The sequence below is a fragment of the Globicephala melas genome, chromosome 14, assembly GCF_963455315.2.
Source record: "Globicephala melas chromosome 14, mGloMel1.2, whole genome shotgun sequence".
NCBI classification, from domain to species: Eukaryota; Metazoa; Chordata; class Mammalia; order Artiodactyla; family Delphinidae; genus Globicephala; species Globicephala melas.
Window position 1 is genome coordinate 16,400,711 of NC_083327.1, and position 24,605 is coordinate 16,425,315.

Sequence of the window (24,605 nt, forward strand, 5' to 3'; positions counted from 1 at the left end):
CCATAAGTCTGTTTTCTATGTCTGTGAGTCTGTTTCTGTTTTGTAAATAAGTTCATTTGTATCATTTTTTTAGATTCCACATAGAAGTGATATCATATGTCTTTCTTTGACTGACTGAGTTGACTTAATATGATAATATCTAGGTCCATCTGTGTTGCTGGAAATGGTATTATTTCATTCTTTCTTATAGCTGAGTAATATTCCAATGTATATATATATGTACCACATCTTCTTTATCCATTCATCTGTTGATGGACACTTAGGTTGCTTCCATGTCTTGGCTATTGTAGATAGTGCAGCAGTGAACATTGACATGCCTGTATCTTTTCAAATTAGAGTTTACTCCAGATATATGTCCAGGAGTGGGATCGCAGGATCATATGGTAACTCTGTTTTTAGTTGTTTGAGGAACCTCCATACTGTTTTCCATAGTGGCTGCACCAGTTTATATTCCCACCTATAGTGTAGAAGTGTTCCTTCTTCTCCACACCCTCTCCAACATTTATTGTTTGTAGACTTTTTTTTTTTTTTTTGCTGTACGCGGGCCTCTCACTGTTGTGGCCTCTCCTGTTGCGGAGCACAGCTCCAGATGCACAGGCTCAGCAGCCATGGCTCACAGGCCGAGCCGCTCCACAGCATGTGGGATCTTCCCGGACTGGGGCACGAACCCGTGTCCCCTGCATCGGCAGGCAGACTCTCAACCACTGCACCACCAGGGAAGCCCTTGTTTGTAGACTTTTTGATGATGGCCATTCTGACTAGTGTGAGGTGATACCTCATTATAGTTTTGATTTGCATTTCTCTAAATGAGTAGTATCTTAATAATGATTCAAACCAGTAAGATTCAAGAGGCATCCCCACAAAAAGTGCAAAGGATGCAGCCTTCCTAATATCCAGAAAGTTTACTTCCAAAAATAGTTGAAGAAAGTAAAGACCTTTATTGTAGATGTGACACAATTAAGATTGAGATGACAAAGGACCCTTATGGGCTGGAACCCCTTATGACAAATCTCCTTGAGAGTTGCCACAGCCAGACTAAAAGACTGCTTGGAATTCCAGTCTATTTGACTGGCTGCCAAATGTACATTGTATGTGTATCTTGCAGGTGCCAAGATCAAGCTCTCAAACAGAGAGGAAAAAAAAGCCTAAGAAGATCATGTAGAACATTTACATCTCAAAGACACAGGGAGAGAAATGCAAGTTCCTCCTAGAAGGGATTTTGTTTCTTTAAGGTCAGAATTCTGAAAAGATGTTTTATGAAGCCAGATTTTTCTAGCTGCACAGGCAAAAAAAAATATTCAAATGTCAAAAGAACCCCAATTTGGCCATTTTTAGGTTGAGATTTCCTTTAATTTCCAATTAAGCAAGTACTTGTAAGTATAAATTCTGTATGTACATAATAAAATCTTCCCAGTGTCTCTCAACTTGGGTAATACACTCAGTGTCTTTCAGCTGAGCAAAACCTTACCGGTGTTTTTCAACTGGGGTAACCCAGGTACCTCTTTTTGAAACTAAGTTCAAGGAAAACACACTCCTCACAGAGAGGAGCTTTTTCACCACTGAATAAAATTTAGGGCCGTTAGCCAAAAAAGGGAGATCCGAAACCCAGGAGAGACCTAAATTCGTCTGGACTCTCCAAGGAGGTAGACGAGCACAAGGGGCCTCTGCTGGTGGCAAAGCCCTGGATCCTCACAGAGTTCAGGTGAAGGAGAGAAGTCTGGTCTGGGTCCCTTCATGGTCACCAAAACTATTGACTAAAGAAAAACACACCTACCTTTTCATTTTCTTAATGGTGTCTTTTGATAAGTAGAAGTTTTCAGGTTTGAAGTTCAAATTTTTATTTTTTATTACTAGTATTTTCCTCTTCTATTGAAAAATCTTTACCTACCCAAATTTTCTGAAGATATTCTTATGGTTTTTAGAAGCTTTTTAAATTTTAACTTTTTAAGTTTGTTCACCTCAATTTTATTTTTGAGTATGGTATAAGGCAGTGTTGATATACTTTTTCATAAAATTATACATTTATTCCAGCACCATTTGTTGAAAAGACTTTCTTCTCCCCTTTTTAGTAGTCTTGGTTCTTTTGGGAGAAATCAAATGACCACATATATAGGGGTCTATTTATGGACTCTCTGTTCTATTGATCTTTGTCTATCTACCTATCCTTATGACAATAACTAGTTGTCTTGAGTACTACAGCCCAATAGTATCTTGAAATTAGATAAAGTGAAGCCTCTAACATTGCTCTTCTTTCACAAGATTGTTTTGACTATTCTAGGTCCTTCAATTTCCCCTACAAATTTTGATTCAGTTTCTCAATTTCTACATTTAAAAAAACTATTATTTTGGTTGACATTACATTCAATCTATACTTAAGTTGGGGGAGAATTCATAACTTAATATTGAATTTTCAATTCATGAATACTGTATATCTTCCTATTTATTTAGGTCTTTAATTTCTTTCAACAGTGTGTTATAGTTTTCAGTGTTGAGGTCTTGCATATATTTTAAGTTTATTCCTGAGAATTTTATGTTTTTAATGCTTTTTCAATGGAATTGTTATTTTCCTTTCCAATTATTTACTACTAACACATAGAAATAAAATTGTTTTTTTAATATTGATCTTCTATACTGTACCCCTCCTAAATTCATTTATTCTAGCAGTTGTTTTGTAGGCTCCTTAGGATTTTCTATGAAAACAATGCTTACTCCTGTGAATGAAATGTTTTACTTTTTATCTGATCTTTGTGACTTTTGTTTATTCTTGTCTTTTTGCACTGGGTAATTCCTCAAGTGCAAAAGAAATGGTAAGAGCAAACATTCTCTTCTTGTTCCCAAACTTCGGGGGAAAGTGTTGAGTTTCACTACTAAACATGATGCTAGCTGTTGGTTTTCAGTGGGTATTCTTTATCAGATTGGGAAAATTCCTTTCTATTCTTAATTTGCTAGGAGTTTTTAACCATGAATGGGTGTTGAATACTATGTTTTTTCTGCATCTATTGAAATGATTATATGTTTTTCTCCCATATTTATTTTCTTAATATGGTGAACTATATTGATTAACATTAGAATCTTAAATAAATCCTTTCATTCCTTAGAAAAATTTGATCACTATATATGTGTGTGTGTGTGTGTGTGTGTGTGTGTGTGTGTGTATGTGTATTGCAGGATTCTATTTGCTGATATTTTGTTAAGGATTTCTGTGTCTATATGATGGGGGATATTGAACTATTTTATTTGTTGGCAATATTTTTGTCTAGTTTTGGCATCAGGGTAATGATGGTCTCAGAATGATATAAGAAGTACTCCCTTCATCTCTATTTTCTGAAAAAATTTTGTATAAATTTGTAATATTTATTAAACTACTAGACTTTACTAGTGAAACAATCTGGGCATTTTATTTGTGAGAAGGTTTTTTGATAATTCAATTTATTTGAACAAATATGGGACTATTCACATTTTTTATGTCTTATGTTAGTTTGGTCAATGGAATTTTCAAGAAATGTTTCCACTTCATCACAGTTGTCAAACTTTACTGTTTCAAAGCGATTCATAATATTCCTTTTCAGATTATAACAGCCCACTCAAGAATTTCTGCAGCTTTTATAAATATATAACATATAATTAGAGCATAGTACAGTAATATTTATGTGTGTTTGTTTTTTATTTCCACAATTAGATTGTAGGCTTCCTGAGAAAATAGACTATTTTGAATCCGCCTTCAACCTACACTCTATTAATTAAGGAAAAAGGCAAGTGTGTTAACATTAGAGGAGACAGAGCATCATTAATACTTTAGAACACTTAGCCTATCGATGTGGAACAGAGATGTTAAAAGAAGGTCAAGGCAGATGAACTGATTAAACAGAAGGAAATCATGTCCCATGCTACAACATGGATGAACCTCGAGGACGTTATGCTGAGCAAAACAAACCAATCACAAAAAGACAGGTGCTGTATGATTCCACTTATAGGAAGTATTGAAAGTAATAAAAATCATAGAGAGTGGAAAAGTGATTATCAAGGGCTGAAGAGAGTGGGGAGGGAGAATTAGTGTTTAGTGGGTGTGTTTTGAGTTTTAGTTTTGCAAATGAAGAAGTTGTAGATTATTGCACAACAATGTGAATAGGCAACACTAAAAATGGTTAGATGTTAAATTTGTTGTATGTGTTTTTTACCACGATTTTTTACGAAAAGGTCAGGAAAGAGCAGATAAAAACCATTTGGAGCTGAGCCTTGAAAGGTAAATAAGAGTTTGCTGGGAAGACAGAGTAAGGGGTGAGAGAACATCTAGACAGAGGGAGTAGCAGGGGCAAAAGTATAGAGAAAGGAAAGAGCTTGATAGTATAAGATGGAAAGATCTGTATCAGCTGTGGGGATTGTGGTGTCAGGGATGACAGAACAAGGACCCAGGAGAGGCCTCTGGCATAGGCAAGGCCTCCATGTGGCATGAGGTCTGTGAGCTTCGGAGGAGAGGAAGCCTAAGAAAAGCCTCTTATGCCACCTCCGCCACAAGTTTGCCTAAAAATGACTCTGAATCATTCCTCATTTGAGGAAATCATACCAGCACAATCGTCAATATTTTCAATAATATTCTTGTCACCACCTGGTCCTGTTCAGAGAGGAACTGATTTGATCTAGAGCTCTTCCTCGAGAAAATGCTAATTTGTACTCTGTTATCCTTTGCAGTCTTGATCATCTAGCCTCTTTCCGTGGAGATCATTACCATAGCATCAAACAATCCATTATAAAGCATTATAATTCTGAACATTCTTTAAACAAACAAAAAGGATCTTTAGAAGAATCCAAAACCCCCTAGGCTTTAGACAAAGATTTGACTCTCCCCAGGAAATAAAAACTGACCAAGGGTGCCAGGTGATAAAACTGGAGCCCAAGAAAACCTGTTGGTATGCTCTCTCCTTCCATTTCCCTTTTTCCTTCTTTATCCATTTCCTGGCATTCTCTAACTTTTTAATAAGACAAACGGCCAGGCTGTATCCTAGATTTATTACATATGTATTATCCATCAGCATTTCAGTGGTAGGAGCCAGGCCAGACATTTCCTGATGCCCGAAGTCCAGCCAAGTAATGATTTCTCTACTTCTCCTTGCTCATCTGTGATTAGAGGAGCAGTTGTATCACATGCTAGGAATAATCAGTAAACTAGTTGATTACCAGCCCTTTAGTTCTGCAGTGATGAAACTGGTCCAAAAAGAGAAATTGATTGAAGTTCCCTGGGTGAGAGGCTGGATATGATGCCAGCACTACAGCATCAGTGTCTACTTTGCCTTTCTTGTTGGGCCTCTGGAAGTCAGCTTCCAGGTCCACAGTGGCTGTGTAGTGGTGAGAATAGGACCTGTTCAGAAGACTTGAACTTTACACAACCAGTAAGACTTGTAATCTAACAAGCATCCTTTCAGTCAGAAGTAAGAGTTTTCCTCTTCTCAGCATGTGGGTGAAATAGATATTTTACTCTTGTCAAATCCATAAAGAACAAAAATCAGTCCCCAAGGTCTGGAAGAGAGAAGAAAGGACCAGAACTAATTAACAGCAGGTCTGGAGTTAGAGAGGGACACCTGTGCTTTTGTTTCTGGTTGTTTTCAACAAAACACATATATATGGTTTTCAGATTATTTTCCCACATAGGTTATTACAGAATATTGAGTTCCATGTGCTATATAGTAGGTCCCTGTTGGTTATCTATTTTATATGTAGTAGTGTGTATATGTTAATCCCAACCTCCTAATTTATCCTTTCCCCCCACATTTTCCCTTTGGTAACCATATTTGTTTTCAAAGTCTGTGAGTCTGTTCCTGTTTTGTAATAAGTTCATTTATATCATTTTTTAAGATTAGATTCCATACATGAGTGATATCATATGATATTTGTCTTTTTCTGTCTGTCTTACTTCATTTAGTATGATAATCTCTAGGTCCATCCATGTTGCTGCAGATGACATAATTTTGTTCTTTTTATGGCTGAGTAATATTCCATTGTATATATGTACCACATCTTCTTTATCCATTCCTCTGTCACTAGACATTTAAGTTACTTCCATGTATTGGCTATTATAAATAGGACTGCAATGAACATTGGGGTGCATGTATCTTTTTGAATTATAGTTTTCTCCAGATATATGCCCAGGAGTGGGATTGCTGGGTCACATGGTAGTTCCATTTTTAGTTTTCTAAGGAACCTCCATACTGCTCTCCATCGTGATTGTACCAATTTACATTCCCACCAGCAGTGTAGGAGAGTTCCTTTCTCTCCACACCCTCTCCAGCATTTATTATTTGCAGAGTTTTTGGTGATGGCCATTCTGACTGGTGTGAGTTGATACCTCATTGTGGTTTTGATTTGAGTTTCTATAATAATTAGCAATGTTGAGCATGTTTTCACGTGCCTGTTGACCATCTGTATGTCTTTCTTTGGAAAAATATCTATTTAGATATTCTGCCCATTTTTTGATTGGGTTGCTTGTGGTTTTTTTATATTAAGTTGTATGAATTGTTTGTATATTTTGGATATTAACCCCTTGTCAGTCGAATCAGTTGCAAATATTTTTCTGCCACTCTGTAGGTTGTCTTTTCACTTTGTGGATAGTTTCCTTTGCTGTGCAAAAGCTTATAAGTTTGATTAGGTCCCATTTGTTTATTTTTGCTTTTATTTCTTTTGCCTTGGACACCCATGCTTTTGAATGGAATCCCCTCTCTGAATCAGTCACTCCCTGCTTCCACTTTTCCTCGTCAGTCTTTCCCTATTGGACAAAGCCAGGGGAGGGATGTGGCATAGTACTAAGGGATAGTAGCAAGAGAAATATCTTCAACTGAGATGTAATGCCTCCCTATCAATCAAACCTTTTCTTGGTTCTGATATTTCCTTTGGACACCATATACAAGTTGAACCACCTACTCTTGAAAAGACATCCCATTTCCACCCCCAGATTAATTCAGACTTGGCCAATTAAAATCAATATATCTCTGAAGGTAGAGAGCATTTATAGAGACCACTAAATCCAACCCATTTTACAGATTAAGACATTGATGCCCAGAGATTGAGCAACTTCCCTAGAGTTACACTTTGTCAAAAGTACAAGACAGGGCTTCCCTGGTGGCGCAGTGGTTGAGAGTCTGCCTGCTGATGCAGGGGACACGGGTTCGTGCCCCAGTCCGGGATGAGCCTGCGCGTCCGGAGCCTGTGCTTCACAACGGGAGAGGCCACAACAGTGAGAGGCCCCGTACCGCCAAAGAAAAAAAAAAAAAAGCACAAGACAGATTTTGCTCCCTTTGAAAAAGCTAACCGTACAATCCATCCACTACCTAGTCTCTAGCCTCTTCACATAAACTGAGTGACACAAATAAATTGTAATAGGCAACCTTGCCAACGAGCTGCTACTGAGATACTGAGCTGTGCTAACATTTGAAGTCAATCATTGCATATGAGAAGCACAATTATGAGTAATTATTGCCATTTCTGTAATTAAACACTGCAATTCTAGCAGGAGCAGGAATAGAGGAAAATGGGCTGGAGACCCCAGGGAATGTAGCTTTGCATCTGTCTGCCTCCTTCAGAGTACAAATCAGTAAATAAGCATAACCGGGTATTTCCTGAAAGCTAGATGTTATACTGCTAAAATGTTACGAAGAGAAATTTACGTAATATTACGAAAATGTTACGTAATGTTACAAAAGAAATTTACGTAATTTTACGTAACATTATTTACGTAATGTTACCAAATGTTAGGAAAGAAATTTAATTCCATAAATTAAGTAGCTAAGGATAAATATGTGAATAAAGGAAAGAAGATTATACATATTCTTGAAAGTAGAGACTAAAACATTAACTGGTAAGATTTTTCTCTTGATCCAAGTACAAGCACTGTGATTCTTATTTTGGCAGCCTTCACTTTATTCCCCAAATTAAGGTTTCAAGGCCAGGCCAGAGGAACTCTCTAAAATGATTTTTTTTTCCACCTTACCCCCCCCTCCACCCTGCAAGAATGGGGAGAGAGGGTTTGAGGATGGTATAGGATTAAGATTAGACTATAATGTGAAAAAAAACCTTCACCATTCCGTTTTTTTCAAGTGGCCTACCTTTAAACCTGCTTCAAGTATACATTCAATTAAAGTGAAGCATAATTTAAGAACCTTTTTTCTTCTTACCAAAATTTTCATAAGTTTTATTTCTATGCTAAAAAAATAAGGGGACATAAAGTTTTTAAAAAGCAACAAAGATCCCTTACATATTCTTACCACCCAATGATAATTACTGTGAACATTTTGGAGTATATCCTTTTAGTAAGTGAGGTGAGTGTGTGTGTATGTGTTCAGATATCCTAGCCAGTTTTGGTATCTGTAAGCTTTTGGCTTCCCAGTCCTGCCCCAGCCTTTCCCTGATATCTATGGGGCCGATACTGGTAACATAACAGTAGACACGGCTCCCATCATCTGGCCGGGTCTGGAACTCATCTTACTACTGTGGTTCTGTGGTGGCCAAGAAGAGCCTTGGGATCCTGTGAGAATCTGGAGCTATAGCCTTCCCAGCCCACATTAAGTGTGTGCACTCTATAGGGCTGGGTGGCTGGGCTGCCTCAGTTTTCTGATTTGTGATTTCATTCCCCATCCAACACCTAGAACCCTGTGCCACCTAAACTCCTCATGTAGGGCTTCACACTCAGCCTAGCTCTGCTAGGGTCCCCTTTTTCTGGGTCACTACACCCTGTGGGCTACTGTGCCCATCTGCCCATGTTACTTCCTGGAGATTTCAACTGTAACAACCCACTCACCAGATCAGATTCTCCCTGAGTGCTGAAATTGCCAGGCATCTTTGACACTGGATTTGGGCCATTTTCATCAAGAATCAGCCCTAGCATAAAGGAAACCTACATTAACAAAATAAAGGCCATATATGACAAACCTACAGCTAGCATCATACTCAACAGTGAAAAGCTGAAAGCATTTGCTCTAAGATTAGGAACAAGACAAGGATGCCCACTCTCACCACTTTTATTCAACATAGTTTTGGAAGTCCTATCTACGGCAGTCAGAGAAGAAAAAGAAATAAAGGAATCCAAATTGGAAAAGAAGAAGTTAAGCTGTCACTGTTTTCAGATGACATGATGCTATACATAGAAAATCCTAAAGATGCCACCAGAAAACTACTAGAGCTCATCAATGAATTTGTTATAGTTGCAGGCTACAAAATTAATACACAGAAATCTGTTGCATTCCTATACACTAAAAATGAAAGATCAGAAAGAGAAATTCAAGAAACAATCCCATTTACCACTGCATCAAAAAGAATGAAATTCCCAGGAATAAACCCATGTAAGGAGACAAAAGACCTGTACTCCGAAAACTATAAGATGCTGATGAAAGAAATCAAAGGAGACACAAACAGATGGAAAGATATATCGTGTTCTTGGATTGGAAGAATCAATACTATCAAAATGACTATACTACCCAAGCAATGTACAGATTCAATGCAATCCCTATCAAATTACCAATGGCATTTTTCACAGAACTAGAACAGAAAATCTTAAAATTTGTATGAGGACGCAAAAGACCCTGAATAGCCAAAGCAATCTAATATTGAGAAAGAAAAACGGAGCTGGAGGGAATCAGGCTCCCTAACTTCAGACTATACTACAAAGGTATAGTCATCAAAACAATATGGTACTGGCACAAAAATAGAACTATAGATCAATGGAACAGAATATAAAGCCCAGAAATAAACCCACGCACCTATGGTGGGTTTGGGAAAACTGGACAGCTACATGTAAAAAAATGAAATTAGATCATTCTTTAACACCATACACAAAAATAAGCTCAAAATGAATTAAACACCTAAATGTGAGACCAGACACTATAAAACTCCTAGAGGAAAACATAGGCAGAACACTCTCTGACATAAATTGCAGCAATATCTTTTCCAGTCCGTCTCCCAGGGTAATGAAACTAAAAACAAAAATAAACAAATGGGACCTAATTAAACTCAAAAGCTTTTGCACAGCAAAGGAAACCATAAACAAAACGAAAAGACAACATGCAGATTGGGAGAAAATATTTGCAAATGATGTGACCAACAAGGGATTAGTCTCCAAAATCTACAAATAGCTCATGCGGCTTAATATCAAAACAAACAACCCAATCAAAAAACGGGCAGAAGACCTAAGTAGATATTTTTCCAAGGAAGACATACGGGTGGCCAAGAGGCACATGAGAAGATGTTCAACATCACTAATGATTAGAGAAATGCAAATCAAAACTACAATGAGATATTACCTCACACCAGTCAGAATGGCCATCACCAAAAAATCTACAAATAATAAATGGTGGAGAGGGTGTGGAGAGAAAGGAACTCTCCTACACTGCTGGTGGGAATGTAAATTGATACAACCATGATGCAGAGCAGTATGGAGGCTCCTTAAAAAACTAAAAATGGAGCTACCATATGACCCTGCAATCCCACTCCTGGACGTATATCCAGAGAAAAACATGGTCTGAAAGGATATATGCACCCCAGTGTTCATTGCAGCACTGTTTACAATAGCCAAGACATGGAAGCAACCTAAATGTCCATCGACAGAGGAATGGATAAAGAAGATGCGGTACATATACACAATGTAATATCACTCAGTTATAAAAAAGAATTAAATAATGCCATTTGCAGCAACATGGATGGAACTAGAGATGTCATACGGAGTGAAGGAAGACAAAGAGAAATATTGTATGATATCACTTATATGTGGAATCTAAAAAGAAATGACACAAATGAATGTATTTACAAAATAGAAACGGACTCACAGACTTAGAGAATGAACATATGGTTACCAGGGGGAAAGGGTTGAGGGAAGGGATAGTTAGGTAGTTCGGGATTGACATGTACACACTGCTATATTTAAAAAGGATAACCAAAAAGGACCTATGGTATAGCACAGGGAACTCTGCTCAATGTTATGTGGCAGCCCGGATGGGAGTGGAGTCTGCGGGAGAATGTATACATGTATATGTATGGCTGAGTCGCTTTGCTGTGCACCTGAAACTATCACAACATTGTTAATCGGCTATACTCCAATATAAAATAAAAAGTAAAAAAAAAAAAAGATAGTAATAGAGTTCCCTGTGCTATTCAGTAGGTCCTTGTTGTTTATCTATCTTATATATTAAAGAAACTTTTAATTAATAAAATCTTACAGAAATCACAGCTTGCATGGACTGCACAGAAGAGGAAAAACTAAATTTACTTTTAAAAACCTTAAAAAAAAAAAAAAAAGAATCAATCCTAGGAAGGTTTCCCATCACTTTTTTTTTTTTTTTTTTTTGCAGTACACGGGCCTCTCACTGTTGTGGCCTCTCCCGTTGCGGAGCACAGGCTCCAGACGCGCAAGCTCAGCGGCCATGGCTCACGGGCCCAGCCACTCCGCGACACGTGGGATCTTCCCGGACCGGGGCACGAACCCGTGTCCCCTGAATCGGCAGGCGGACTCTCAACCACTGCGCCACCAGGGAAGCCCTAGGTTTCCCCTCACTTTGGTGCACCCTGGTCCTAGTGGCCCCTCTTTCCCCACCAGCCTATTACACACGCCCCAGCATCTGTCTCACTGCACATTTGTATGTTACTTATTTTATGTCAAATGTTTTGAGCCGTGTGTTTTCCTCTTTTACTGAAAACAGGCTACCCTCTACTGAGCGTGGGGTTATTTAAACTGCAGTAGGGGTATCAGTGACAACATTTTAATTAATTGCTTAGCAATGTTGCAAAGCAGTGAAAATTTACATTCACACCCATGCTGTCCTACAAATGGCTCGGTACCACCTGATATGACTTAGCTCCCACATGCAGCCTTTCCATCCTTGTCAGCAGGAAGAGCAGGAAGGAAAAAGAAAAGAATAGAAGAATTACCACATCACATCTGTTTTCACATGTTTTCTCCTTTCAGGGCGGAGAGGTGAGGTGAGCGGTACCCTTTCATCCACTAATGTTAAGATGTCTGCTTTCTTTTGATGTGTTTTCATTTGGATGTAAATAAATGTGCTGGGCTGCAGCTCGCTGCATTCCCACTTCAGATGAAACCCCTCTGTGATAAACAGAGTGGCAAGCATATGGGGCTAGTTTGCCCAGAGTGACCTAGATGACGGATTTTACAAGCAAGAAGGCACACTTGCCTAATAGATGAACTCAGACAGACTCAAGTGGTAGGCTCGCCTTTCAAAAAAGGAAAATCCTCAGGAAGACGTTTTGCAGCATGCTGAGCCATTTTCCCCACTGTCCTGTTTTTCCTCAAAGAGAAATAACACTATTTCTAAGATTGTTCAGTTAATGAGCACATCGTATGGAGGGGCAGGGAGGAATTGCAAACCGGTCTCCATCCCAGCTGTCAGCTCCCGTTGGAAGGATGCTGATGACAAAACACCTCTCCTAGGCCAGGAGGGAGACTTGGGTCCAAAGTGGGAGAAGAAACTGAGCCCTAATTATCTTGGGTTTGCTGCAATACAGAATAATTATGGTGGAGGAAGAATTCAGAAGACATAATTGTCCGATGAGACATTTAAGTTAGAGCTAAGTATTCATTGAAAGCATCTATGCCCATTTTCTGAATTATCAAGTTTTTATTTATACATAGGCCAGACCCTAGATGTAAAGAGAGTATGTAGTTACCTATCAGTGTGGATTGAGTGTTATTATCTATTCCCATCTTTCTGGAAGCTTGCAGCAGTATGGTGGGGGGAGGGGGTGTTTCTGGAAGCTTGCAGCAGTATGGTGGGGGGAGGTACTGCAAACTCAGCCCTTCCAGGGTCAGGCAGGGAGGTGAGTGGGTATAATGAGCCCAGTGGGGACATTGGTCACCAGGAGGACATGCGCCTCATCTGCTCACCTGCCAGGCCAGCTGCTGATGAGCCCCAGCCCAGCAAGGCCCTGTGGGAAGGCCAGCCCCGTGTCAACAGATACTGAGGCTTTGCAAGGGAAGGCGGAAATCTGGATGTTTATGAGAATTCTCCAGGTTTTTAAATGTTGGCAATTGACTTAAAGAATTTTCAAGCCGCCGGCAAGCCCAACGATACACATGTGTAGGCCAGATGCTACTCTGAGACTCGCAGTTTGTGAGCTGCGTTCTAGAGCATGGGAGGGAGGCAGGCAGGGCGTGTGGCAGGCTGGGTCAAGCCCTGGGAGGTGACCTGCACACCCAGAGCACACCATCAATGAGGTGGGGAGACACAGGGGAGCAAGGCCACACTTTGATCTGGTCAAAATGGGTTGAGATGGGCACAGCCCTTTAAGTTTTATAAATAACTTGAAATATTGAAAAATTTAAATTTTAATATATATTTACACATACAGATCTATAAGCCCCTTGCATCAATGAGTATATACATACACATTCCTTGAAACATTCCTTGATTCATTATTTATCCCTATATACAAGATCACTCACTTTGCCTTGCACATTGAAGGGAACCATTAAACGTTTAAAATATACCTAGCATGAATATACTCCAGGAAATGTTCTAGGACCCTGAGATACATTAGTGAAAAAAGCAGGCAAAGACTCTGGTCCTCAAAGGGGTAGAGTTTCAAAGTGGGCAGTCAGATCATCAATAATGAACATAATAAGTAAATTGAATTTTGTGGTACGGAGTAGGGAGTTGTGAAAAAAAAAAAGGTAGGGCAAAGGGGACTGGGATTAGTCTGAGAGGTATGGCTCACAATATTAAATTGGGCCAATATTTTTATTTTAAAAAGAGAAAAAATAAATTTTTATATTAATCTAAAGGTGGCGCGGGATGGGAAGCATCCGTTAAGTCCATTGATAATTCCAAAGGCTTGTTTTAGTGATTGTACCTAATTTTTCCTCCAAACAGACTTTTTTTTTTTACCAAGTATTGTGTATAGTTGTAAAATAGATTTCTAATTTCACATTTTAAAAATGTTGGTGCTCATATACATGATAGTCATGTGTCTATTCATTCAGCTGTTATTGAATGAATGCCCACTAAGTGCAGAGCCCCAAGTCAGGCATCAGGCACAGAAAGGAGGACAGTAAGACTTTGGTGACATGGCTTCAAAGACAAAAACTTATGTATAGAGAGGTTGGCCTTTTCTCTGCCCAGTGGCCCAGGAATGAGATGCCTTTAAGGGCCAGCTTGGCTTCAGTCATTCCCGAGAACAGCTCCATCTCCGAGGGAACCACAGTGACATCTATCTGCCCCTGTGGATGTTGGTGACATCCTGTGTGATTCTCAACATCTCCACTGCTTCATCGTCTCATCAGGCACAAGGTCATGGTGAGAGTTAAGTCAACATGAGCTCCCAGAGTGATCTCAGGGGCCAGTGCTCTGACACCTCTGTTTTTTTTTTTTAAATTCTGTCTAGGTTGACAGAGTATGTGATGGTAGAGACAGGGTGGTAACAAGACCAAATCTAGTTTTGGAAACTAGATGTGGGTACACACCACCTATAACACTGCCTTGGATTGGTTGTAAGATCTAGTCCTTCCAACTACCAAATGAAACAAAGATATATATCCTTCACATCTCACAGGGTTCTTGTGAGAATCAAGTGAGTTACTGTATGGAAGAGCCCACTATAAACTGTAAAGTGTTAATAGTAATAAAACAGAGTTCACACATAAAGAGCTCTTATCACATATCAAGCATGGTTCTACTTTACATATGTTAACTCAGTTAATGCTCACAACAGTGAGGTAGGTGGTATTAATATCTCAGTTTTTAGAGGAGGAAGCCCAGACACAGAGAGGTTCATGGACTCGCTTATGGTCACACGGTGGTCAAGTGGCACAGCCAGGAGTCCGCTCAAGCTATCTGACTCCAGAAACAAAGTGTTTAACCCCACTTGTAAACACTGCTGTACAATTTCCAGAAGCATGATCCATTCCATGATATTCATCATCTTCAATATGCAAAGCACTGTGCTAAGTAGGATGAGGAATATATAGATTAAAAGAAATCTTCCTGCCTCAAAAAGCTAACAAATCAGTAGGGGAGTTAAAACAACCTAGTTCATTCTGAAGTCATTAAAATACATGTGTGTGCACCCACAGGTACACACACACATTCCTGTCTTGTGTCTTGACTCAAACTCTTTACCATCAGTGAAACATGCATGAGAGATCTTAGATCAGAGGAATAGATCAACCCATGCATGAGAGGGTAGGACCAGGCTCTGGTATAGGTGTTCTCAGGAACAGAGGGGTCTTGGGCTTTATTAGGTGGCTAGGACCTAAATCCTTTACCACCAATGGCTACTCCAGGGGTGTCCTTTGGAGACAGAGGTAGACAGCCCCTTTTCTCAATGTCATGGTTTAAAATTAGATTGATGACACAACTTCCCCAGCGATGTCAAGGGTCAGCATATACTTGGAAGAGAGTTTTCCACAAAGAGGGGTGAGGGGAGGGAGTTGGAAAATCCCTACAATTATATGCTCACCTTGTAACTCAGCAATGCCTGCCCTCCTCTCCCCAAACATTCTGCGCCAAGGGCTCTTGGGGGCCTTTGCTGTTCTTTGTAAGATGGAAGCAAATGCTGACTGGAGGCCTTCAGGGATTCATTCTCCATAAAATAATCAATAACTCACTTCTTAAAACTTATTAAAACACTGCTCACAGGGGGCTGGGCACTCCTTCTTGGCTTCCCCAAACCAAGGTGATCTCCCAACTCCCAAAAACAGAAGTCTCTGCGCTCCAGTTAGTAGCCACCGTCACCTCATGAACCTCTTACTAACAACGGATACAGCCTGAAGGACAAAGCTGTTGAGTTCTAGAAAGAGATAACTTAAATCCACATGGCTGAGAGGGTCTTGGTGCTCCGGCCGGGTGTCAGGACTGTGCCACTGAGGTGGGAGAGCCAGGTTCAGGACATTAGCCCACGAGAGACCTCCAGGCTCCACATAATATCAAACGGTGAAAGCTCTCCCAGAGATCTCCATCTCAATGCTAAGACCAGCTCTACTCAACGACCAGCAAGCTACACTGCTGAATCCCTGTGCCAAACAACAAGACAGGAACACAACCCCACCCATTAGCAGAGAGGCTGCATAAAATCATAATAAGCTCACAGACACCCCAAAACATACCACTTGATGCAGTCCTGCCCACCAGAGAGACAAGGTCCAACCTCATCCACCAGAACACAGGCACCAGTTCCCTCCACCAGGAAGCCTACACAACCCAGTGAAACAACCTCAGCCACTGGGGGCAGACACCAAAAACAACGGGAACTATGAACCTGCAACCTGTGAAAAGGAGACACCAAACACAGTAAGTTAAGCAAAATGAGGAGACAGAGAAACAGCAGATGAAGGAGCAAGGTAAAAACCCACTAGACCTAACAAATGAGGAGGAAATAGGCAGTCTACCTGAAAAAGAATTCAGAGTAACGATAGTAAAGATGATCCAAAATCTTGGAAATAAAATGGAGAAAATACAAGAAACGTTTAACAAGGACCTAGAAGAACTAAAGAGCAAACAAACAATGATGAACAACACAGTAAATGAAATTTAAAATTCTCTAGAAGGAATCAATAGCAGAATAACTGAGGCAGAACAATGGTTAAGTGACCTGGAATATAAAATAGTGGAAATAACTACTGTAGAGCAGAATAGAGAAAAAAGAATGAAAAGATTTGAGGACAGTCTCAGAGACCTCTGGGACAACATTAAACGCACCAACATTTGAATTATAGGGGTCCCAGAAGAAGAAGAGAAAAACAAAGGAACTGAGAAAATTTTTGAAGAGATTATAGTTGAAAACTTCCCCAATATGGGAAAGGAAATAGTTAATCAAGTCCAGGAAGCACAGAGAGTCCCTTACAGGATAAATCCAAGGGGAAACATGCCAAGACACATATTAATCAAACCATCAAAAATTAAATACACAGAAAAAAATATTAAAAGCAGCAAGGGAAAAGAAATAACATACAAGGGCATCCCCATAAGGTTAACAGCTGATCTTTCAGCAGAAACTCTGCAAGCCAGAAAGGAGTGGCAGGACATACTTAAAGTGATGAAAGGGAAAAACCTACAACCAAGATGATGCAGCAAGGATCTCATTCAGATTCAGTGGAGAAATTAAAACCTTTACAGACAGGCAAAAGCTAAGAGAATTCAGCACCACCAAACCAGCTTTACAACAAATGCTAAAGGAACTTCTGTAGGAGGAAACACAAGAGAAGGAGAAGACCTACAATAAAAAACCCAAAACAATTGAGAAAATGGTAATAGGAACATACATATCGATAACTACCTTAAATGTAAATGGATTAAATGCTCCAACCAAAAGACATAGACTGGCTGAATAGATACAAAAACAAGAGCTGTATATATGCTGTCTACAAGAGACTGCCTTCAGACCTAGGGACACATACAGACTGAAAGTGAGGGAATGAAAAAAGATATTCCATGCTAATGGAAATCAAAAGAAAGCTGGAGTAGCAATTCTCATACCAGATAAAATAGACTTTAAAATAAAGAATGTTACAAGAGACAAAGAAGTACACTACATAATGATCAAGGGATCAATCCAAGAAGAAGACATAACACTTGTAAATATTTATGCCCCCAACATAGGAGCACCTCAATACATAAGGCAAATGCTAACAGCCATAAAACGGGAAATCGACAGTAACAAAATCATAGTAGGGGACTTTAACACCCCACTTTCACCAATGGACAGATCATCCAAAATAAAAATAAGGAAACACAAGATTTAAACGATACATTAAACAAGATGGACTTAATTGATATTTATAGGATATTCCATCCAAAAACAACAGAATACACTCTCATCTCAAGTGCTCATGGAACATTCTCCAGGATAGATCATATCCTGGGTCACAAATCAAGCCTTGGTAAATTTCAGAAAATTGAAATCATATCAAGTATCTTTCTGACCACAACGCTATGAGACTAGATATCAATTACAGGAAAAAATCTGTAAAAAATACAAACACATGGAGGCTAAACAACACCCTACTAAATAACCAAGATATCACTGAAGAAATCAAAGAGGAAATCAAAAAATACCAAAAACCAAAGACAATGAAAACACGGCGACTCAAAACCTATGCAATGCACCAATAGCAGTTCTAAGAGGGAAGTTTAGAGCAATACAATCCTACCTCAAGAAACAAGAAACATCTCAAATAAACAATCTAACCTTACACCTAAAGCAATTAGAGAAAGAAAAACAAAAACAAAAAAAAAAGCCAAAGTTAGCAGAAGGAAAGAAATCATAAAGATCAGATCAGAAATAAATGAAAAAGAAATGAAGGAAACAATAACAAAGACCAATAAAACTAAAAGCTGGTTCTTTGGGAAGATAAAACTGATAAACCGTTAGCCAGACTTATCAAGAAAAAAAGGGAGAATACTCAAATCGATAGAATTAGAAATGAAAAAGGGAGAAGTAACAGCTGACACTGCAGAAATGCAAAGGATCATGAGAGATTACTACAAGCAACTATATGCCATTAAGATGGACAACCTGGAAGAAATGGACAAATTCTTAGAAAACCACAACCTTCCAAGACTGAACCAGGAAGAAATACAAAATATAAACGACCAATCACAAGCACTGAAATTGAAACTGTGATTAAAAATCTTCCAACAAACAAAAGCCCAGAACCAGGCGCATTCTATCAAACATCTAGAGAAGAGCTAACACCCATCCTTCTCAGTCTCTTCCAAAATATAGCAGAGGGAGGAACACTTTCAAACTCATTCTATGAGGCCACCATCACCCTGATACCAAAACCAGACAAGGATGTCACAAAGAAAGAAAACTACAGGCCCATATCACTGATGAATATAGATGCAAAAATCCTCAGCAAAATACTAGCAAACAGAATCCAACAGCACAATAAAAGGATCATACACCATGATCAAGTGGGGTTTATCCCAGGAATGCAAGGATTCTTCAATATATGCAAATCAATCAATGTGATAAACCATATTAACAAATTGAAGGAGAAAAACCATATGATCATCTCAATAGATGCAGAAAAGCTTTTGACAAAATTCAACACCCATTTATGATAGAAACCCTCCAGAAAGCAGGCATAGAAGGAACTTACCTCAACATAATAAAGGCCATATATGACAAACCCACAGCCAACATCGTCCTCAATGGTGAAAAACTGAAACCATTTCCTCTAAGATCAGGAACAAGACAAGGTTGCCCACTCTCACCACTATTATTCAGCATAGTTTTGGAAGTTTTAGCCATAGCAGTCAGAGAAGAAAAAGAAATAAAAGGAATCCAAATCGGAAAAGAAGAAGTAAAGATGTCACTGTTTGCAGATGACGTGATACTATACATAGAGAAGCCTAAAGATGCCAACAGAAAACTACTAGAACTGGAGCTTCCCTGGTGGCGGAGTGGTTGAGAGTCCGCCTGCTGATGCAGGGGACACGGGTTCGTGCCCCAGCCCGGGAAGATCCCACATGCTGCGGAGCGGCTGGGGCCGTGAGCCATGGCCACTGAGCCTGCGCAGCCGGAGCCTGTGCTCCGCAACGGGAGAGGCCACAACAATGAGAGGCCCGTGTACCGCAAAATAAAAAACAACAACAACAAAAACTACTACAACTAATCAATGAATTTCGTGAAGTAGCAGGATACAAAATGAATGCACAGGGCTTCCCTGGTGGCGCAGTGGTTGAGAGTCCGCCTGCCAATGCAGGGGACGCGGGTTCATGCCCCAGTCCGGGAGGATCCCACGTGCCGCAGAGCTGCTGGGCCTGTGAGCCATGGCTGCTGGGCCTGCGCGTCCAGAGCCTGTGCTCCACAGCCTGAGAGGCCGCGGTGGTGAGAGGCCCGCGTACCGCAAAAACAAACAAAAAACAAAATGAATGCACAGAAATCTCTTGCATCCCTATACACTAATGATGGAAAATCTGAAAGAGAAATTAAGTCAACACTCCATTTACAATTGCAACAAAAAGAATAAAATATCTAGGAATAAACCTACCTAAGGAGACAAAAGACCTGTATGCAGAAGGCTATAAGACTCTCAGGAAAGAAATTAAAGATGATATAGATGAAGAGATGTACCATGTTCTTGGATTGGAAGAATCAACATTGTAAAAATGACTCTACTACCCAAAGCAATCTACAGATTCAATGCAATCCCTGTCAAACTACCAATGACATTTTTCACAGAACTAGAACAAAAAAATTCACAATTTGTATGGAAACACAAAAGACCCCTAATAGCCAAAGCAATCTTGAGAAAGAAAAAGGGAGCTGGAGGAATCAGACTCTCTGACTTCAGACTATACTACAAAGCTACAGTAATCAAGGCAGTATGGTACTGGCACAAAAACAGAACTATAGATCAATGGAACAGGATAGAAAGCTCAGAGCTAAACCCTTGCACACATGGTCACCTTATTTTTGATAAAGGAAGCAAGAATATACAATGGAGAAAAGACAGCCTCTTCAATAAGAGCTGCTGGGAAAACTGGACTGCTACATGTAAAAGAATGAAATTAGAACACTCCTTAACACCATACACAAAAATAAACTCAAACTGGATTAAAGACTGAAATGTAAGGCCAGACACTATCAAACTCTTAGAGGAAAACATAGGCAGAACACTCTATGACATTAATCACAGCAAGATCCTTTTTGACCCACCTCCTAGAGAAATGGAAATAACAAAAATAAACAGATGGGACCTAATGAAACTTACAAGCTTTTGCACAGCAAAAGAAAACATAAACTAGACGAAAAGACAGCCCTCAGAATGGGAAAACGTATTTGCAAATGAAGAAACTGATAAAGGATTAATCTCCAAAATTTACAAGCAGCTCATGCAGCTCAACATCAAAAAAAAAACCAAACAACTCAATCCAAAAATGGGCAGAAGACCTAAATAGACATTTCTCCAAAGAAGATATACAGATCACCAACAAACACATAAAAGGATGCTCAATATCACTAATCATTAGATAAATGCAAATCAGAACTGCAGTGAGGTATCACCTCACACCAGTCAGAATGGCCATCATCAGAAAATCTACAAACAATAAATGCTGGAGAGAGTGTGGAGAAAAGGGAACCCTCTTGCACTGTTGGTGGAAATGTAAATTGATACAGACACTATGGAGAACAGTATGGAGGTTCCTTAAAAAACTAAAAATGGAATTACCATATGACCCAACAATCCCACTACTGGACATATACGCAGAGAAAACCATAATTCAAAAGGACACATACACCCCAATGTTCATTGCAGCACTATTTACAATAAACAGGCCATGGAAGCAACCTAAATGTCCACCAACAGAGGAGTGGATAAAGAAGATGTGGTACACATATACAGTGGAATATTACTCAGCCATATAAAGGAATGAAATTGGGTCCTTTGTAGAGATGTGGATGGACCTAGAGACCATCCTACAGAGTGAATTAAGTCGGAGAATAACACATATCGTATATTAACGCATATATGTGGAATCTAGAAAAATGGTACAGATAAACCAGTTTGCAAGGCAGAAATAGAAACACAGATGTAGAGAACAAGCGTATGGACACCAAGGGGGGAAAGGGTGAGGTGCAATGAATTGGGAGATTGAGATTGACATATATATACTAATATGTATAAAATAGATAACTAATGAGAACCTTCTGTATAGCACAGGGAACTCTACTTCACTTTGCTGTACAGTAGAAACTAACACAACATTGTAAAACAACTGTACCCCAATTTAAGAAAATAGTACTTTAGGAAAGAAAACTGGCTATTGTATTATTATCATTAGGAATTATTATTGAAATATATTTTAATGCCTTTTAATAATCATCATACTTTATTTGTATCTTTGACCTTTTAGTGATAGAAGCAGTTCAACGTTATCAGTTGAAAAATATTAACAAACAAATAAGACTATCATGAGAGATGTATGCTTTACATAGAGGTGGCTGGTAGAATTAATAGATGATTCCTTCAGTATTGTTACTTAAAATTTCCATAAGCTTTTCTCTGAACTTAAAATACCCCTTCTTCCTTCTGTTGAATAATAATATTCATAAATGAAAAGGGCTTTAATTTGAAATATGGCAAGAAATTTTATTATGTTAACATATCACAACTGAGGCTACTAATTAAGTCATTGTTGAGGCTGATCACTAAATGGGCAGGCAGGATGCTTCAATAGTACTGGCTCTATACCACGCTCTCCATGGCAATCAAATTCATAGGAACGTGGGACTTCAAGGTTCTTTCATACACTGACCAAAAAAGCACAGCGTTTCAGGTGTCTCTCACCACTGCAGACAAGCATACAGCCTGATGAAGTTTAAAAACAAAGGTTATGACCCTCTTCTTGTCATGGCTCTAAAACCAAGGCACCATTGTCTGTATATATATATATTTTAAAATTTTTATTGGAGTATAGTCGATTAACAATGTTGTGTTAGTTGCAGGTGTACACCATTGTCTTTAATAAGGAACATTGTAGCAGAACTATGGGACTGGTCTCTGTACACCTTCTGAATTTTCTAGGTGCCTCCACCGACTTCTAACCCCTGTTGTTGAACGTGACCTACCCACTCTCCCAATCCAGCCATTTTATCTGGCAAAGTCTCTCCTGACTCACACAGAAATATGACAAAAGCCATAGTTCATCAAAATGCTATAATTGCTTTTAAAGAGCAGAGTGATACAGTGATTCAAAAATGTTTATGAAGGTTCTAGAATAGTTGCTAAAGTGAAAGTCATCAGTTCTCTTTGATTAGAGGTGAAGAATTCTTCCATGTTTGGGTGATATTTAGAATTTGGAGATTGAGGACTTTAATTCACAACCAAATGCTATTGCTGCCATAATGAATTACAAGCTTAGCAGCTTAAGACAACAGAAACTTACTGTCTTATAGTTCTGTAGGTCAGAAGTCCAACACAGGTCTCACTGGACTAAAATTAAGGTGTTGTCAAGCTGTGTGCCTGTCTGGAGCCTCTAGGGGAGAATCAGTTTCCCGTTCATTTGGGTTGCTGGCATAATTTATTCCTTTAACCTAGCTATAGGTTAAAGTCTGAGGTCCTTGTTTCTTTGCTGGCTGTCAGCTGGGAGCCATTCCCAGCTTCCAGAGGCCCCCATTCTACATCTTCAAAGGCAGCAATAGCAGATTGAGTCCTTCTAAAGTGACATCTCTCTGATCCGCTCTTTTTCTATGCTCTTCCACTTTTAAAGACTCGTGATTATATTGAGACCACCTGGATAATCCAGGATAATTTCCCCATCTCAAGGTCTGTACCCTTAATCACATCTGCAAAGTGACTTATGCCATGGAAGGAAACTTATTCATGAATTCCAGGGGTTAGGACGTAGGTACCTTTGGGAAGGCCATTATTTTGTCTACCATGCCAACCTTATATATCCCTGGCTGAACAATAATTTCCTCTGCTGAAGAGAATAAGCTTACCAAAAGGGATTTCAAATGAATAAAATTTGCTGATTGACAAATTAATTTCACAGAACTTAAACTGGAAAATGTTCTTTGCTTCATTCATCTTTCTATTCTTATCTGCTACCAATAGTGTCTACATGGAGACATGAAAGGAAATTACTCAATGCTGTAGACGATTAATATGCTGAAGCCCTAACCCCCAATGTAGTGGTATTTGGAGATGGAGGCTTGCGGAGCACATTAGACGTCAATGAAGTCATGAAGGCTCATGATGGGATGACTGCCCTTAGAAGAAGAGACACCAGAGAGCTTTTCCTCTCTCTCTGTCTGCCAAATGAGCACACAGTGAGAAGGTGGCTGTTTGCAAGCCAAGGAGAGGACTTTCATCAGAACCAGACCAAGCCATCACCCTGATCTCTGGCTTCCAGACTCCAGAACTGTAAGGAATTTCTGCTAAGTTACCCAATGTCTAAATGGCAGTTTGAGCTGTCTAAAACAGAGAAGTTTTAGGTATAAGCAAAAGAGATTCATCCCCCTACTTTCAATCTAAGGAAATAAATGTATAGTTTCATAGTGAAGGGGGCATAATCTCTTGAAAAAGCAGTAAACCTTAGATTCTATTAGATATGGTCTTATTTAATCACTAATTTTATCAACCAGGAGCAAAAAAATCTTACCCAAATCTACCGGGGTATTCTAAAATATGATGATCATTGGAATGGTTTGAGACCTTCAAAATATTACTTATAATAACAGTTGCTGCTTCTGTATGATTTTAGATAAGATCTCTATCAACTAACAGTAATAATATCAAGGAGTAATTTTAACTGTGAAACATAGGCAAACTATACAAAACTTCAACCAATTATTAAGGCTTAATAATAGATTTCCTTCTCCCCACTGGACACAAAACAATTTTCATAAGCTTAAATTGCAAAAAATATTGAGGATTGCTAATGAACTAATTTATCTATATGTTTCAAATTTTATAATATTTCTTATATATTTTCCTTTTTTAAGATCATAGAAACTCCTCAATAACAATAGTGAAGGGATAAAAAGAGAATGAACACACAGATAAAGCTATCTATTTTGGTGGACAGCCATACCCACCAAGGTATGATATTGAGGATACAAGAAAGTCCTTTCCGTAGATAGTCTTCAATTATGTTACTTCTGTC